Consider the following 9,779-nt stretch of genomic DNA (forward strand, 5'->3'; position numbering starts at 1 on the left):
CAGGTCATCTGTTTCCTTGCAGCCTCAATGTCACTACTGCCATCTGCCTTGAGTCAAGGAAATTCACAAAGGGAGTAAAGTGTTATTACAGATCTGGCAAGCTGCCCTGTACATTAGGCCAGCCTGAAATGTTGCACTTTTAGCTACTTACAAGTTCTAGTGGCCTATTCCATTGGGAACATCTGTTGTGCACAAGCCCCACCAAAACGAGCAGGAGTTGTAAGAGAGCACAGCTGGGCTCTTGAACTCCCAGGCCTTTAAATGGTGCTTGTAGTACAGAGACATTCTTTGAGTATTGTGCCAGCTGTCTTTTGTGCAGCTTGTTTTCAAAGGTCACCCAGACAGATTAATAGAGGCAACTATCCTAGGATGAAACTTTCTATTCTTATCTGCCAACACTTAGGGAAACAGTAATTCACATTGCAGGTGAGTTGGAGCCTTTCCAGTCATACTAAGATTTAATGTGATATGGATCACAAATCACATTTGGATGACAGAGAATGCAGGTTTGGGGGCAACCACATATGCTTTGACTGGTTTCCTAGTCATTCCCTCATTCCTTGGCTTCAGTCTAAGCAATCTAACTGTGAAAGATTGCAATCGTCGTTTGTATGGCTCTCATTTGGAGCATCCCTGGATCTTTAAAAGTTTGGCAACTGTTGCTTAATAAACAGTTTGAAAAACATTCTCCGGCCAAAATGTTGCCCTCCAAGGTTCTAATGTAAAAACAATTCAATTTGAAAATCAATTATTTCCAGATGACTTTTAAAAAGTCAAAAACAATCTGTAGAACCTGATATTTTGTCTAATGTAATGCTTAGGACAGAACAAGAAAAGATTCACTGTGGCTTTTTATTATTTTAATTTATTGGGAACCTTGGCTTCTGAGCACAGATCCCCTTCTGGGACAATGAATGCATCAAGAACAGAGAAACGGGAATACATGTGATTTGCTCATGCCAGGCAGATCCTGGGGAACACTGAACAATCAAAAGGCTCATACAACCTTTGCGTTAAACCCGGTGGGGGGAGGGGAGAGACTACAGTTTGCCAGGTTGCTCAATATTCTAACTGTAGAAGCCTGAACAGTTTTCCCCCACACTTCCTGCTGAATTGTGGTCCTTTGTGGAACACACTGCTGCACTGTTATTTGTCACCAAAGCAGACAGCTGCATGTATATGATTTTCACTCCAACTAGAGACCCATGACCAATGACTAAAGCAGTTATTTTGAATGAATATATGAACTCCACTTCTCACCTCTCCATATGCTTCCTCATCAAGAACAGCTTCCATAGTGCAAAAGGTAAAGTTGTGCTGTTGAGTCGGTGTTGACTCCTGGCGACCACAGAGCCCTGTGGTTTTTTTGGTAGACTACAGGAGGGGTTTACCATTGCCATCTCCCACACAGTATGAGATGATACCTTTCAGCATCTTCCTATATCGCTGCTTCCCGATATAGGTGCTTCCCATGGGAAACATACCACTGGGGATTCGAACCAGCAGCCTCTTGCTCCTTAGGCAAGTTACTTCCTCGCTGTGCCATTAGATGGCTCATAGTGTACTGGTGCATTAACTGCTCCATTTTACAATAGCAAAGAAGAGAGTAAAAATAGCCCAAGGAGAAACTCTTGGAGCCAAACTAGATGTGACATCGGGGATGTATGAATGCATCTCCAATGTCTTGTTTTGGGGGTTGTAACTGAACTTCCAGTTCCTGTAATCTTCATCATTGGGCCTAACTTACTTCTGATTGGATGAAGTTAACAGTGTTTATTTAACAGTCTAAAGAATACATACATGGAAAGTATACATGTACGCATGGAAGTGAGGAAGCTTCTGATCCCAACAACCATCTTGTGGTTAACACACACTAAAAACAAGAAGGTTTTTCTTCCCAGACACCTCTGGTGGTAGAAGCCCCTCCTGAAACTATTAACCTTTCTGTTCCCACAGTTCTATTAAATACACTTTACTACACCCCTCCCCGACAATTTATTGACTCAGCATGTAGAAATTAAGTGGTGAGGCACGCATCTCTTTCAGTAAGATTGGTTAAGGAGCTGGTAACTGCTGGTCTAGTCCTGTTAACTCAGCCAGAAAGTAACTCTTGTGCTACAGTGGCTGTGGTGCTCTCATAGCACAGCGTAACATGTGATTCACATGTATTTTTTGTGCACCACAACCATCCCTGCCCTCTACAAAATATGTCACAGAGCCTAATTTTTGAAGCACTGGATGGGATCCATTTACCTGGGAAGGGAAAACATAGTTCCATACCAGCAGTGTCTGCTCCACCTGAAACTGGCAGACCTGATGATGGGAAGCAGGAAACAAAGCCTGTTCTGTCCTGGAGGCCTATATCTGAGGGGCCACCACTCATGAGTCTTGCTGGGGACATAATAAGGTAAGTGAGGTATGCAGCTCCCTACCTAAAAACAAGGAAGTGGGAGTCTTACCTGTAGTTTTATGAGGGGTGGTGTGGTAATTGAACAGAAATCAGTCAAGGAACTCTTGCAGGCTGCCCGTTTTGGGGTTATACTTTCCCCAGGACTGTTTAATTGACTGAACCACCCATTCTACTACCCCATTAGAGGAAACCCTAAGGTGGAGTGGTCATGTAATAGTCATTTGTTTTTTGTTTTTTGTTTTTTTTAAAGCACTCAACATCTCAGAGTGAAATGGAGGGCCATTGTCTGAGGTGATATCTTTTGGCAGCCCATAAGAAGCACCCAAGTTCCTCAGTATGCAAGTGACAGAGTGTGCACCAGCAGTTTGCAGGAGGGAAACTTAAATCCACTTGGAATAAGCATCCCGTAATACCACAAATTCCTGACCTTGCTATTTCTTTGCCATCATTACTAGGGGCGTTCAGACAACCCCCAAGCCTGAACTGGCACTGGAATAGGGCATGATTGATTTAGCTGACAGGGGCTTCAGCCTTGAACCATCCGTACTGGATTACCAAACTATACTATGAGTCCTGACTTTCATTTTAGAAATGCTCCAATGACCATCACATAACTGTGCTAAGACTGATGCCCTAAGAGGTTCAGGAATTACTGTCCTAAATCCTCACAGTAAGCACCCCTTTTCTATGGTTAATTCCCACTTCAACAAAACTTTGCCACCTTATATGTAATAGATGGAGACTGATCTGCTGGAAGATAAGAAACACAAAAATCTTCTGAGCATCCTGGAAAGGGTGCCAGACAAGGAGATATCAGGGAGCGTCTTAACTCTCTGTAAAACAGGCAACAGAGCAATACATGTTGGATAGTTTCAATCTCCCTATAACCACAAGGGCAGATTCTGTCTTCCCTAGGTATACTCTTTATTCTCCCCACCAGGACAGCTGACGGGAGCATGTCATACCTTGCTCTAAAGCCCTCAGATAGCATGGGTTCTCTAGGGTATACAGATAGTGGGACCCCTAGCAGCAATGCATAAACCCAGCCTCCTTCTCAAACATTCAGGGATCATGGAAAGCTCGTGTCGATTTTCAATATCCAGGATTCTCTGCTTCAGAGCCTGTAGAGTTTGATTATGGCTCAACAAGATCAGATAATCTATGGAAAATCCCAACGAAATAATTTTAGCATGGATTGCCTGGCCCACAATATCAAGGCTAAGGCCTCTTTTTCTATCTGTGCACATGCCAATTCAGTTTCGGAGAATGCCCTAAATGCATATGCTATTGGCCATCCTGATCCATCTGGCATCCTGTGAGAAATCACAGCCCTTACGCCCACAGCTGAAGCATCACAGACTAGTAGTGTCAGAAGAGAAGGATCCAAGTATACCAACAGAGAGGTATGGGTGTGCACAGAACCGGTTCTGGTGGTTCAGTTCAAATTTGAGCCAAATTCAAACCGGCCCACCAGCCTGTGAGCCAGTTTGAGTCAAACCAGCCCCCGGTTTGGTCGGAGGGTTGAACCAGGAGGAACCAGTTCAGAACCAGTTTGATTTGGCTTGAAGGGCATGCTTGTAAAGGGGACTCTGGTGAGGATTCCCCATTACACACAAAGGGGGAAACCCTGTCTGCCTTTAAAAATACTCCTAACAGAGGGTGGTGAGAGGATTGCCAAGGTGCCCTCTCATTGCCCCCTCTCAATTTTTGAAGTTCTGGAACTTGAAAAACATCAGAGCAAGCCTTTATGAATGGAGCTGTCCGAAAAAGAAGCCTGTGCATCATGAAATATGAGACTGAGAAAGTAGCTCTAATTGGGAATCTTATCAGAAGAGATCTTACCACTGCTAGTCTGTCAGAATCCAAATTTATTGGCACAGTAAACATGACTGTATAGTAGGAAAGGTGGTGCTGCCAACTACTATGAATTTCAGATATATACCTCCTTTTGCAGATTATATGCAGTTCCATTTTTAAGATTTTCATAGTAAAGTCTTTGCAGCCTTCATGGTTATAAATTGCCAGTGGTTACAGATAAAATCAGGCACCTACCAGTTATATGTGGCTTATCTTCATTCATTATAGCGTGCAAGACATTTTTCTAGTTCATTAAACTGCTCTGAAAACAAGTACAAACAGGTTTTAAGATTTGAGCTCAATTTTATTATTATTCAAGCTCTTATTTAATAGTGATGGGAGGGAGAAGTGTTCTTGCTCCCTCTATTAAAATTTGCTTATGTAGCAGCTGGAAAAACCAAACCAGCCTCAAGAAGACGACACTTCCACCTGGGCAAGCATGTACAAATCTGTCTAAAAATTTCCAGTGTTGCTACCTAAGTAATTGTGAGCTAAGCTCACAATGTTTGATTGCCTGTAATGATCTCAGGAATTGGACATTGGATATACTTCAGGAAAATATTCCATGCTATTTGCTTGCCTACTCCTAGCACTGTGTGCCTAACTATTAAACCAAGTATACTTGCATTGTACAGATAAAGCTACCAGTTCCCCTGCATTTTTTGCTTTATTCTGCCCTTTCTCCAAGGAATTCAGGGCAATGTTCATGAATTTCAACTTCACAGCAGCTCTTACACTGTGAAGAGAGGTCTTACACTGGGGGAGAGTGACCATCCAGTGTGCTTCGGGTCTAGAGATTTGAAACCAAACTTCATCAGTTAGAAGACCACTCCACACTAGCTCATTGCAAGCATCATCTTTGGACACTTGAGAAATGGATACACCATGCTAGCCATGCAGCTTCCAGCACCTGCTTTCTCCTACCATTTTCAGGCACTAAACTGTAAGGACCCACCCATTCCGTACGCTTTAATTGATGGTGTACTTTCAAATCAAATACCACTCCCTCAGGAAGAAGACAGACCAGCTCTGGGCTTGGTAGTTGGCAGGTGATGCAGTTAAGAAGAACCAGTGATTTAAAGCTAGCTGACAAGTAGAACAAAGAGATCCATAACTTCCACAGAGAAACCAGTTCTCAAAATGTAGTCTGCATGTTTAGACTTTTGGCTCTTACGTATCAAATCTCTCTCTCTCGTTCGCTTGCTCTCGCTCTCTCTGTATATGTAAAACTGTGTAAATGTTCAGTTCAAGTACATAATCTATTATGTGCTGGTGTCAACTTGGTTGCGTATGACAGATCAGGAGCCAAGTTGAAGCCCTTCCGATAAATGAGCCCTCAAAGACATGAGACCCTTTCCCTGGTATTGCAAGGTTCTTTCCTTTTGGGTCAACAGCATTCCAGTTAAGTGAATCCTGTCTAATTAATTCCAGCAGACAGCCTTGCATTGACTGAGAAAGTAAGTCTAAAAGGCTGAAACCCCAAAGTGAAAGTCAAGCTTCAGAAGGACCATAGGATGAGACATCTTTCTACACATTTTGTCCCTTTTTGCTCTTTATTCAAGGGCATAATCAGTGCTGGCACTCATCAAGGTGGGGTACTTGCCAAAGTCCAGAGGCAGGAAGGGGCCTACCAAGCCAAAAGCAAGAAATGGTGCTACCATTAGACAAGTATGGTGAAGTGTGCCGTCAAGTCAGTGTCGAGCCCCGTGGTTGTCTTTGGTAGAATACAGGAGGGGTTTACCATTGCCATCTCCCACACAGTATAAGATGATGCCTTACAGCATCTTCCTGTATCGCTGCTCCCTGATATAGATGTTTCCCATAGACTGGGAAACATATCCGTGGGGATTCAAACCAGTAACCACTGGCTTGCTAGTCAAGTCATTTCCCCGCTGCTCCATCAGGTGGCATTAGACAAGTCAAGGCACTCATTTCATTTCTAATATAAGAGACGCAGCCATAGGCAGTCACCTACTGACTGATTGGTTGGTTGTTCAGTTTTTATACTGCCTTTCATAAAACATCCCAAGGTGCATTACAAAAATTAAAAAACAACAAAACTCTTTAAACATCACATTTAAAACCTTAAAATCAGTAAAAACCATAACCCCACCCCCCAAAAAACCCTAAACACCAACCATAAAAAAGACAAACAGAAGCAGGAACGCTGAGAGATCCAACAGCTCCTAAGGGGTAAAAGCCTGAACAAATAAGAAAGTCTTTAATTGTTTTTTTAAGTAGCCACAGATGTCACAGAGCAAGCATTCACTGAGAGAGCATTCCAGAGCCTGGGGGCAACAACAAAGAAGGCCATGTCCCAAGTGCATGGCAATTTAGCCTCTCTCAATGTTGGCACACAGAGCAAAGGCCCCTTTGACAACCTTGTTGGGTGGCAGAAATCCTTGGGAGTAGGCAGTCCTTCAGGTATCCAGGGTTAGGATAAATTGTCATAGGAAGCCAGCAACGGGTAGCAGCTAGAAGCCAGCAACGGGTAGCAGCTAGAAATGGAAGAGAGAATACATGGAGTTGGCTATGTAATTCAATATACTGCTGCTTATTAAAAATCATCAGTCATGATACTGAACTAGTGAGATGCACACCAAATGGTAGGGATACATCGGGAAATGTGGCCATAAAGATGAACTATAGCTGAGTTGGCAGAAAAGTACCAGCAATAACTTGGTAGCTACAGTTTGTGCCACTTTTCTTTCTCTTGGCCCTGCTTGCTTCCTCCCTCCATCCCTCAGGACCCTCATCTCCCTGTCTCCTCAAACCCTATGCTGTTGTTCACTTGTATTTATAAGCTGTGCTGGTTATTGATCAATTTGTACGCCCATCTTTACTCTCAGCCATTTCCTTCCAGGCCTGCTAAAGATGGCTCTCTTTGCCCCTTTCCTTCATATGAGGTATTCTGATTCCTAAGCGGCCAAATGTGTCTGAGATTAGGGTGGGAACTAGAGTGACTGATGGCTGCTGAAGTCACAAAGACATCTGTGTTCTTTCAAGCAGAAAAAAGCAGTACAAATCTTCTAGGCAGTTTGTTGGTTGTTCAGAAATCATTCCATGTCTATTCTGCTTTTCAGAAAACTCATCCCAAGGTGGTTCATAAAGTTTAAAATACAATATAACTCCATAAAGATACATTAAAATACAAAAAACAATATGAAGGGCATAATGGAGAGACCCCTGCAGCTGGGAGGCAGCTTTTCGCCTCCCCTCCGTGGGTCTACTCATGAGTAGCCGTGGCACAGAGCCACGGCACGGCCACTCACAATCAGAAAAACCGGGTTTGCAGAGCGCTTGCTCTGCAAACCCGTTTTAAGGAGAGGGGTATTTAGGCAGGTTAACCGCCAGGAGGCGAATGGGCCCGGTGGCTCCCATGATCATCCGAAATTGGGCTAGGCTCCCCTAGCCCGATTTCAGCTGATCGTGGGAATTGCCTCTATATCAGCAGAGGGTAAAAGAACCATTAATAGTGAGTTCACAAATAACTGAATCTTTACAGGAGAGGAACGTGTGAAGGTATTAGAGCTCTTCTCACGATCCCTGAGAAGAGCTTGCAGTCAGTCTGCATGGAAGGAGGGTTTAACTTACCTTCCCCACAAAAGATTGGCTCTTAGTCCCTAGGCAGGTGGATCACCCGCCGAGAAGACCAATTGCTCCCATGTGCACCATCCTACCCTGCCAGAGCCCAAATAATGCACTGCATGAGTGTGTGGTGCATTACCAGGATGCCCCCCAAGTGTGCCAGCTGCGGCTGGAAGAAGCCACAGGTGACACATAATCCGAAAAACGAGGGTAAGGGAGCACTCGTGCCCTTCACCTCATTTAATTGAGAGGCTACTTAGGCGGGTTTGCCACTGTCTAGCCACTGGGATCATGAACATGAAAAACTGCTCTGGGCTCCCTTAGCCCAGTTTTGCACACTCGTGTGAATAGCCTCATTGTGGAGCTATTCCCATGATCAGGCAAAATCGGGCTAGGGGAGCCTAGCCCGATTTTGCCTGATCATGGTAGCCACCGGGCTCACAGGCAAGCCCGGTGGCTCCCAGGCGGTTAACCTGCCTAAGTACCCCTCCCCTAAAACCAGGTTTGCGGACTGAGCGCTCCACAAACCTGGTTTCAAAATCGTGAGTAGCCGTGTCGCGTCTCCGTGCCATGGCTAATCATGAGTAGACCCCCAGAGGGGAGGCAAAAAGCTGCCTCCCGGCTCCGGGGGTCTCTCCAGCATGCCCTGCGCGCTCACGCAGGGCATGCTGTAGCTTCTGGGGGCCGCTCCCCCCACCTTTTGGGGGCTGATCGCTCTACCTTCTGAGGACCCCCGCTCCACCGTCTGGAGGACAATCGGCTTAGCCCGCTCTCCCTGCTCAGCTTCGCAAACCGGGTCTCACTGATCGTGAGACCTGGCTCTATGAGTGACAAGTTATGTAATGTTACACATTACACATCCCCAGCACAGAATCCATCAAGTGGCTGTTGCTGATGTCTGTCTTCTGTTTCTTTTTTAGATTGTGAGCCCTTTGGGGACAGGGAGCCATTTTATTTATTTGATTGTTTATATTTACATAAACCACTTTGGGAACGTCTGTTGAAAAGTAGTATATAAATATTTGTCATATTCGTATCCGTATACATATTCTGTTGCTTCTCTAGCAACAGCACAGTTTGCCTCTGCTCTTAGCTGTCTTTATTCAGAAAGAAAGAAAGCTTTGAAGGCATTCTTTCACGAAGCCTGACAAAATCACAAGCAGCATGCTACATTTAGAAAGTGTGCTTGGTTCCAAGACATTTGCTCATAAACATTCCACAGTATTTTCTTTCCTTTAGGAACAGCAGAGGGAATGAAAGCAAACTTGGCAGGTACATAGAAGAAAGCAGCATAATAACTGGAAGAAAGGTGAGTGAAATGGAAAACATGACACCATTTAAGTGAAATTGATTCATTATCATCCAAAAGGTGATGAAATGCCAATTGCTTTCCCTTGTTTTCCTTGTTCTTTCACAGTGTTATCTTCCCGTCTGGGAGGAGAAATCAAAAAGAGACTGTTTGTGGTTCCTGAAATAGACAGATGGTTCTATGGGACAACTTTCATCAGCAAGTCAGGACTCCACATTCAAATCCATTCTTATTTTAATGAAGTCAGTTGTTCTTTCCATACCTACACCTCATAAAAATGTTTGGGTATGATCCAGTCTAAGCTGTGTACTTCAGAATCTCATTCATTTAAATGGGAGAGAGTTAAACGCTTACTGTAGCACATTAAACACATTCACACATCAACGAGCAGCATTGCTGATAATCTCACCTCTGCTATGAGTATATTAGAAGGCAAGCCCGACTGTCTCTCTAGATCTTTCCATGCAGCAACAAAGTGTGAGATTTTCAAAGCTTTCACACAAGTTCCAAGCATGATTTTACCTCCCATACACATGCTGCTGCAGCCATCCCTTCTCCTTCCTACTGTGAGCAGAGACCTTGTGTAATTTTCACAGGGCCATCAGCTGGCCAGTT

At 44.2% G+C, this 9,779-nt stretch overlaps 1 long non-coding RNA gene across 1 annotated transcript; it reads left to right on the forward strand.

The window, feature by feature from the left end:
* Positions 1-1,203: 1,203 nt before the first annotated feature.
* On the forward strand, positions 1,204-9,459 carry LOC128330744 (uncharacterized). The gene is made up of 3 exons (XR_008310235.1): positions 1,204-1,306; positions 9,095-9,164; positions 9,273-9,459. It is a non-coding gene; the product is annotated as an uncharacterized LOC128330744 (long non-coding RNA).
* The last annotated feature ends 320 nt before the right edge of the window (positions 9,460-9,779 follow it).

Source organism: Hemicordylus capensis, chromosome 6 (genome assembly GCF_027244095.1).
Source record: "Hemicordylus capensis ecotype Gifberg chromosome 6, rHemCap1.1.pri, whole genome shotgun sequence".
In the NCBI taxonomy this organism is placed as follows: Eukaryota; Metazoa; Chordata; class Lepidosauria; order Squamata; family Cordylidae; genus Hemicordylus; species Hemicordylus capensis.